Source organism: Notothenia coriiceps, unplaced genomic scaffold (assembly GCF_000735185.1).
Source record: "Notothenia coriiceps isolate Sejong01 unplaced genomic scaffold, NC01 NC01_scaffold00007869, whole genome shotgun sequence".
Lineage (NCBI taxonomy): Eukaryota > Metazoa > Chordata > Actinopteri > Perciformes > Nototheniidae > Notothenia > Notothenia coriiceps.
Window position 1 is genome coordinate 3,540 of NW_011340570.1, and position 8,937 is coordinate 12,476.

Below are 8,937 nucleotides of genomic sequence, written 5' to 3' on the forward strand. Positions count from 1 at the left end.
GTGTGTGTTTTTAACAACAACGAGTGGGTCTGTGCTGTTCTTTATGGGCTGTTACACGGCTTTTAGTTAGTTTGAGAGGGAGAGGCATGAAGGGCCAGCAGGCAGGACCACTTTACACGGCAACAAATAAGCCTTTATGTCGTCCCTGCACCTGTGTGTGTTCTCTCACAGAAACCTGCACACACTGGTTGTAATTTGCAGAAATAGGCCAGTCATTTCATACCTGCAGGTACAGGGGGAAAAGCAAAAAAATAGGTGCTGCAAAGTATTTCCAGAGGTGGGTTTTGGTGCTGTTGTGGTTTAAGTGGTGAGGTGACCCATAGGGGGGGGGGAGGTGGTACCATGCAGCTTGAACACTTGTTTCGTGCACTTGTTGTCTAACCAATACAAAAGCAATAGCTGAAATGCATATTGAGAGAGAGAGATGCATCGATACATAGGAAACATAGGAAAAAAGGCATGAAAAATCAATCGTAAATATGAAATGAACACATTCAAAAAAAGTTGTATTTAATGTATTTTTAAGCCTAATAAGGATTCTCTGCATTCCAGAGGGGAAACAGAATCACCTTTCCCTGTCCCAATTAACCCGATCCAAAATGAAAGCAGCCAATCACCGCATCAATCATCCAATCAATCCAACCAACAATTTTTCTTTCAAATCTATTTCATTTTTCTACAGATTTCCGTGTGTTTGCTGTGTGAGCGGCGGTGCTGGGTGAGAGTATAAGCTAGGTGGCCGCACGAACACATTTATTACGCCGAGGCTGTGCCAGACGCACATGGGATCCGTGCTGCGTACCGGGGATCTTCAGCAACCCGCAGCCGAGCGGAGGGGACCTGAGCCCGGCGTGGAGCAGCACTCAACCTTCCTGGACTCTTCCTCTGACCCCACACTGGAGAACATCTCCACATTTCCGAGGTGATCTTTCCTCTCGGCGTGTTATTTATTTATATCCGGACCCTGACAGTCATCCGCGGCGGACGAACTGCGCCTTAACGCGGAGAGGTCGGACTTGTTTGGCTGGGGAACACACACCAACACACACGCGGAAACACTCCGGTCCTCTCGCCTCTCTTTCTTTTTTATTTCCTGCCAGCTTTTTTCTCGACATTTCTATCGAACCAGGAGCTCGGAGGATGAACTAGAATCGCGATCGCTTGTGTTTCACTGGATTTATTTCGCTGTGGAGGAAAAAAGAGATCCCGGAGAGGAGCGGTGCGCAAAAAGCCGAGGTGTTCCTCTTCTCTCCTCTCCCTCTTTATCTCCATCTATCAATCTGTCTACCTGTCCTCTCCTGTCCATCTGTCTCTTCATTTGTTTCCCCTGTTTGTAGGTCCGTGAGATTTTGCTAAAATGCATCATCAACAGCGGATGGCAGCTTTGGGAACGGACAAGGAACTGAGCGACTTATTGGATTTCAGCGCGGTAAGGACATGTTTTTAGTTCTTGTTGATATGAATATAACGAGTAGTATCGTGGCAGTACAAGCCGTAGAAGAACATTCAACGGGTCCTTACAGCGACCACTGTTTACACTGTTAATATTGCACAGTAACCTGCATATTTCTAGCCCTTTAACTAAACATGTAAAGAGTAAAGTTGCAGAAAAGTCAGTGCATATTGTTGTTTTTTCATTTTTGTTTCTGTGTGTGTGTGCAGAGATTTGTGATGCTGCATTGGTAATTTTGTTGTCTTATAGATGCGAAACAGCGATTTGAAAATGTTCCCAACATCCATGGTAGTATATCTCATTTAAGTCCTTTTTTTCATTCATATGTCTACTGCTTTTTCTGCCCATGATTTAGAAAAGTGTTTGTATTTAAATCTATTTGTGGGCTGCTCCATATACGCACCGTGAAGCTTAAGGCTCGACCATGAACCTGCAGGACGGAAAAGAGAGGAGAGTGTCACACGTTCTCTACGCAGTTTTAATGTGCAACTGCTTTTCAAAGTTTGTGTCTTTTTAAAAAAAGAAAAGAAAAAGAGGTTAAAGGACAGTGTGTGTTCCGAACTTGACGGCAGGAAACAGTGTCCGGCTCTCGGCCATGTTTTCTGCGCGCCTCTCCTCCTCTGGGAGCAACTTTGGCCCGAAGAGGAGGAGGGGAAAAATGTAAAACATCCCAAAATGAGAAAAAAAAAACCAGGCTGACATTAATATTGTTATTGAAAGAAAATATCACCACTACAGGAGTGATGCTGAATTAGAAATAGCAAATATAGGATACAAAATCACCACATTTTACGGAATTATTTTCATTCATAATGCAATAAATGCACAAGATCACAGCTGAGGCCTGCATACACAATGTAAGTGATCTAGGAGTTTCATTGTGGACACTGTTAACAATAAAAGGTCTTGATATAAGAGGAATCAGACTAGTGATGCTGCTCAAAATGCACATACATATGAAGTTAAATACACATTTATGTAGCTTTCAATCTATACTCAATGGTAATGTGATAAACAGGTTTGATACGATCACAGCTGAGGCCTTCAGACACTGTACTGTAACTGACACTGAGAAGCATTGTAGAAATAAATCAAAGGAGATGTGAATTAAAAAGTTATTAAAACAACAAAACCTACACAATTACTTCCTATAGCTTTACTGTATTGATTTTGAATCAACCACTTCAGGTCATACAGTATTGATCAATTTAACATAAAACTTGATATTTCTGATTATCATGAGAATATTGTATGATTGTTTTATAATTTTTTTTTTTAATTGTCATGTAAAAATGTATAACAACAGGCATTTCATATTACTCTATAGCAATATTTGTATTGTAATATGTGCTGTATTGGCTTTCTAGGCCTGTATATATCATAAACACATTGTTTGATTACCCATAGAAATTAAAAAGCACAATTGTTTTAAACAAAATCCCTATTAACATCATTTAGTGGTACTCTCATTATCTCCAGTAATTTAATACATAATTGAGAAGCAAAGAGACATATTAAATCTCTTTAGGAATATTGTAAATCTATTGATAGACTGGCAGCAATTATGTTTAAACAATAAATAATGTACAATGCTCTTTATTAATATTACTGGTAACAAAAATATCACTAAATCACCATCAATCTTATTATGAGTGGAAGATTTATGCTCCAAAGATAATAATTATGGACAAAAGTTCAAAACAAAACCTCACAATATCATAATTTAGCAGCAGTAGAGCTGTTTGACACAAATATTAGACATTTAACCTGTGTTTGAATTTGAACAGATTTCCAAAAAATGTCAATCAGCCTGTCGTCAAATTAAATGTCTTGAGAAAATATTCAAACAAAGGAGGGCAGCAGCAGCTAGAACGTATCTCCTCTCATTATAAACGCAGGCCGGTCGCATTAATTTATGCGATCATCTGTCTCTGCACGCCCACAAGCTGACACCCGCAGCTCAGAGCGCTTCGGCTGGGATATCGATAGACCTGCTAATAATCCCAACTCCATCTTTTATCTCCCGAGCATTTGTTTTCACGTTACCGCCGCGAGGGAGCAACCCCAGTATCCAACATACACATTACAGGCCCCGCATTAGGAACAATGACAGATCCAGCGTTTATTGTTGCAGTTTTAATTACCTATATTGTGTTTATTTCAAAAGACAAGAACAAATCCCGTAAAGGTTTTTTAACATCTGAAAGTAGGAGATCACTGAGATTTCACCATCAAACACAGCGACACAGGCCTGGTGTTTTTTCCCCACAGAGGTTATCTAGCTGGGTCACATGTCTCACTTTGAACAGTTTGTTTTTGCTGTACAGTAGCTCGTACTTTAGAACAACAGGAATCAGTATGCAGTGTCCGTCTCAACGTGGGCTTATTTTCCTGTAGATGTATAGAACAGATGGTAACTGATGATCTCATATGTTTAAGATATGAAGCAGATATGAAGGGTTTCAATCCAACCATCAGCCGTCCAACATTTGGCGAACGTTTGAATGACACAACATGTAGAGTAAAATTGAGCAGGTGATTTTAAAAGTGAGCCTGTTTTTATTTTTCACAGATGTTGAATGAGCAATTATAAAATGTTATTCTGCTCCCCCAACATTTTTCCCAGTGTTTTGGACAAATAACTCTTCATATCTGTGTTCAACTCTGAGCTGAGTGATCATTAGGGCTTTTTGAGTACAGAGAAAAAACGTGTTTTATAGTGAATAAAAACAGTCTAGTATGGAAAGCTGGCTTCAAGAGGTGTGGACTCGAGTCAGGAGTCCGAATCAAGTCGTGAACCTTACTTAAGTCTTAACTGAAAATACAATGAAACACCTTGCAACTCAACCTTTACCGTCCCCCAATGACTACTGTTTGGCTAGATATTCTTATCGAGCAAAATATGAAAATCTGAAATAAGTCAATCTTCATTTTTGGATACATTTCAAATCAACCTGACAGCAGACGATACATCTTCGTAAAGAAAGCTAAAGTCAATACAAGGAAAAACAACAGCTTATATTAAAAAATATATTCGGCTTAGAATTGACAAACCATCACAGCAATAACTAACAATGTTTAGTTAATCAGTGAAATATGACATTTGGTGATGTTTTAAAAACAGTCGTTGGATTATATATTTTGTCCCAAACTGACTGTTGCTTTTTTAAACATTTATATAGGATAAGATCGGTCAAATGGCACAAACTGACATGTTTAGGAAAGACAAATGAAAAGGAGTTGGACCTGGTTATGAACTTGTTGGTACTGACTTTATGGTGTGGAGCCTTTCTCTGGATTCACCTGCACTGGGACCTGTCTCCTCACAGGAAATGGGATTGACCTGTTTTTCACATGTTACAAAGGGGTCTTGCCTCTCTTGACTCTGGACTTGTTAGTCTTGATTTGGGACTTTTTGACATAGGACTTGATGCGTTATGTTTCCCTCTTGACCTGGGACTTGACGTTGGTTTCTTAACGTTGATTTACACCTTGAGTCTGGACTTGTTTGCCTTGATATGGGGTTTGATTTAGACCTTGTTGGACTTCTCTTAGGACTTTACTCTGGACTTAACACTGGACTTGTTGGTGTTGATCCTTACTGTTCTTGATTGGTGACCTGACTTGTTGATCATGAGTTGGGACTTACCTGCGACTTGTAAACAAGTGACTCTGTCCCACCTCTGCAGGCAATAATTCCTTTGGTTATTCTTTGATCAGTAAGTCCCCATATATCAATCAAAAATGTGCCGATTACAGTAATCACTGATAATCTTGTGCTTAAAAAAACATTCACAAGTCGAAGAATTTGGCAATTTCTTTAATGGAAACGTTTTCAAATGATAGTTATATATAGGGGAGCAAAAACAATTTGGTATGAGTACCAAAACTTAAATATCTAGTGTTGCAGTGACACCCAGCCCTAGTGATACTTGGCCTTTTGTGTTCTTGGTAAATATCCATGAAGAGTTTCTTTCCAAAACGAGATTGGGTTAAAAAGAGACATTAGGTCTTTATATTTAAGACATTTCCTTGGATTTTAATGTGACGAGCAGCATCTTTCAGCCAAATGCTGCCCTGTGTTTTGGAATGAAGCTTTTCATGGCTCTATGATAATGTGTAGAGATGTTTCTTTCTGTCAGTGCTCTCGGAGATAATGTGCGCTCTGTTTGTCTTGTAGATGTTTTCCCCTCCTGTTGGCAGTGGAAAGAACGGACCGCCGTCCCTGGGGAGCGGACATTTCTCCGGCTCAAGTACGTCAGCTTTTTCTTTATTCCTCTTTCAACCCTCCCTCAGCCCCCTCCCGTCCTTCCTCTTACACCTGCTCTCTGATGCTTCGCTTGCTGTTTGAATGTTCTTCTGAGGGTAACCATGTTCTGCACATGCAGATGCAGATTTGGGTTTTTTTGCTTTGTGGAGTACTTTTTATTTTTAGGAGAGATTTTGCTTAATATACCGTATGCTCATGTTTTCTTTGAATACTCTGTTCTTGTTGAGCTGGTGGTTTTCTGTACTAAAGTTTTAGCCAAAATGTTACGTCACTCAAACAATGAGTTGGCCTGATCTGATTTAAATGGCTTGATTATTGGAAAGCCTATCACTTAATACTTACCTGTCCGTGGCACCCAATCCCAAAACCAATTGATTCCCAATGAAATCTCTAAAGACAGAATACAAATTGATGGTTTTATTTCAAGCAAGTGTCAGTCATTTCCTAAAACAGCAATCGCTGCTCAACTAAATTCTGTTGAAATCCCTTGGGATATTCCTGCATGACGTGTACCTTTTCTACTAGTTTGTACGTGTTAGTTCCTGCTTCATGACGCAGTAACTGATGTAATGTTGGCGTGTACAATACAGCCATAAGACGATGATGTCATGTTTATTTACTTTTGGGCAACAATTATTATCAGCTTCTAAAAATCAACCCCGAAGGAGACTTCCTGTTTTTCAAAGTTCACTGCCCGTGTGTGTGTGTGTGTGTGTTAGTGGTGTTGTGGTGTGTGTGGTGTGCTGTGTGTGTTGTGGGGTGTGTGTGTGTGTGGTGTGTGTGGTGTGTGTGTGTGTGGTGGTGTGTGTGTCTGCAGCTCTTCAAAGTAAATCCACATGCAATTTGATATAGTGCACTAGTAAATGGTGTGTGTGTGTGTGTGTGTGTGTGTGTGTGTGTGTGTGTGTGTGTGTGTGTGTGTGTGTGTGTGTGTGTGTGTGTGTGTGTGTGTGTGTGTGTGTGTGTGTGTGTGTGTGGTGTTGTCAAAAAGTCAGTTCGGTGTAAATGATGGATGAACATGATGGCTTTCTATTTGACATGCTAGTTTGATAAAACTAATATTGGGGGAGGGAGTTGCTAAAGTTGCTTCATGCTAGTGAACCATTATTTTACTAAAACACCAAGGCTTTTATTAAATTGATTCATTCGTCCAGTCAGGCTGTAACTAATCAGTGTGTCAGAGCCTGAACACAGCCTAAATGACTGGCTGGCTTTATCAATCAGACGTTAGCCCTGTGTTGAATCACACATCCATTTGAATGAGGCCAGTTTAAAAATGGCATCTCGGTTCAGCGTCAGAAAGACAGAATGAGACATCTAGCAAAAAGGTTGTGTTTCAGCTAAAAAGTGCAAGCTTACATTTCTTTGTCAATGACTTAATAATGATAGTGCTACAGTTGGGTTGATTAACGGTTTTCCTGGTTCCAGCATTTGTCATTATGATGCGTTCTGGCAAGTAAAAGTAGCCTCCCCAACCTGACGAATGCCTCACTCTGCTCAATCCATCCGGGGTTGCATCAGTTGTGGTCTCAAAACATATTTGAAATAATGTCTATCTGTAAAAGGATGAACTAATCCGTATTAGTGTTGAGGCATTCTACCGCCACTTTCGGACAGCAACAAGTGGGAGAAAACTGAACAGTACAGGGGAGATGAAGAAGATGAGTTCGTTGTGTTTGTTTACTTAAAAGTTCTTTTGTCTTTTGGGTCTTAAAGAATATGGCACCAAAATGGAAAGACTTTCAAATTGAAGATGCTGAAAGAAGTGAGCCAAGGCATAGTCGACGTACATATTGGAGATATGATTGTCAACTTCCTGCTCTCTGTGTCATCTGCAGTTCTATACTGTAGATTACCTCCTTGCAGTGATTGGATATCAGGTTGTAGACCATGATGCATTTCCCTCATTTATTATCAAGCATTTTATCATACTATATGTCTTTTATATTTCACGACATCTTCAGTCTGTATGCAACCATCTGGAGCACTGAGTGATTCTGTCTTAAAATCTTTTCCGGAAGCTCTTCCCATTATCAGCCGGGTCATTTCTGATTCTCCCGCTCGTGTCGTTTGCCTCTAAACGCCGTCGGGAAGCCATTTTGTTTGTTGGCTGTAAAACAGAGAGATGCCACAGACGTCTTCTTTGTTTACTGCTCCGTTGTGCTGTTGTTGTTCTTTGTTCTCTGCGACTTCGGTGCTGTTGTTTGCTCCCTTGCCGTGCATACAAATGGGAGGAAGGACGACAAATGTCCCGATGTGGAACACAAAATAAAGGCCCAGTCTTTGTGGAACCAGTAGCGGTTGTTGGGCCTCAGTTTACGGATGCGATGTGTATCTCTATTTTGTGATTGTTAATTTTTTTGTGATCTTTAGATGCAGCAACTCACACTGGTGTCACATGCACTCATCCCTGTGCACAAATCACATTCTTGTTTCTCGTGCACACACACACACACACACACACACACACACACACACACACACACACACACACACACACACACACACACACACACACAAACACTCTCCTCACCCCTGCTGTGGCTTTCTGCAGGCCTCGGCATTTTGATGAGCCCGGCGCTGTTTGTGAATGCAGCTAATTAGAACTCTATAGACCTACACAACCATGAGAGCAGCGGCTTCCAAAGGCAGGGGCGAGGAGAGAGGCTGGGACATGCCGACACTGAGCCGAGAACACACACACACACGCACACATGCACACACTGAGCTCTGCAACAGTCATGACTTTGGGTTAGAGAAGGTACAAAAAAACCTATTCACCCCTGTTTAGTGATTTTTCTCTATCCTTTTTGTTCAATATCTTAATTTCCTGCATGGGATTCATGTATTGTAACTTGTCTCATCAGTCAATACCAAATTATGTAGGATTTTCAAAACTTAAAACAAAGCGGCGTTGGTTCAATCCATAAACAGAGTTAGCATCTGCTCAGGGGCCACCATGGGACGAAAAGGGGAATAAACCATTTATGACCTTAAGGGTTCAAAAAGTGTTTTGAATTGAGAAGCAACTCTGGAACTCATGATGATGGGTGTTACATGCAGGTGATGCAATTCAAGAACTATAATCAGGGGTGCACACAACTTTCTCAGTGAGGTACTCAGATGAGTACCTGGAGTCACTGTTTGGTACTCCAACTTCTGGCTACCCTCAAAGTTCCCATGAAGCCCTCTGTATCGCGAATGTCAGCGGGGG

General features: G+C 40.8%; 1 long non-coding RNA gene across 2 annotated transcripts; it reads left to right on the forward strand.

The window, feature by feature from the left end:
- Positions 1-778: 778 nt before the first annotated feature.
- LOC104944309 (uncharacterized) lies at positions 779-5,709 on the forward strand. 2 transcript variants are annotated; one of them, XR_798209.1, is made up of 4 exons: positions 779-1,236; positions 1,338-1,429; positions 1,703-1,741; positions 5,634-5,709. It is a non-coding gene; the product is annotated as an uncharacterized lncRNA (long non-coding RNA). The 2 variants fall into 2 exon arrangements; XR_798208.1 differs by having other exon boundaries at positions 779-1,429.
- Positions 5,710-8,937: the final 3,228 nt, after the last annotated feature.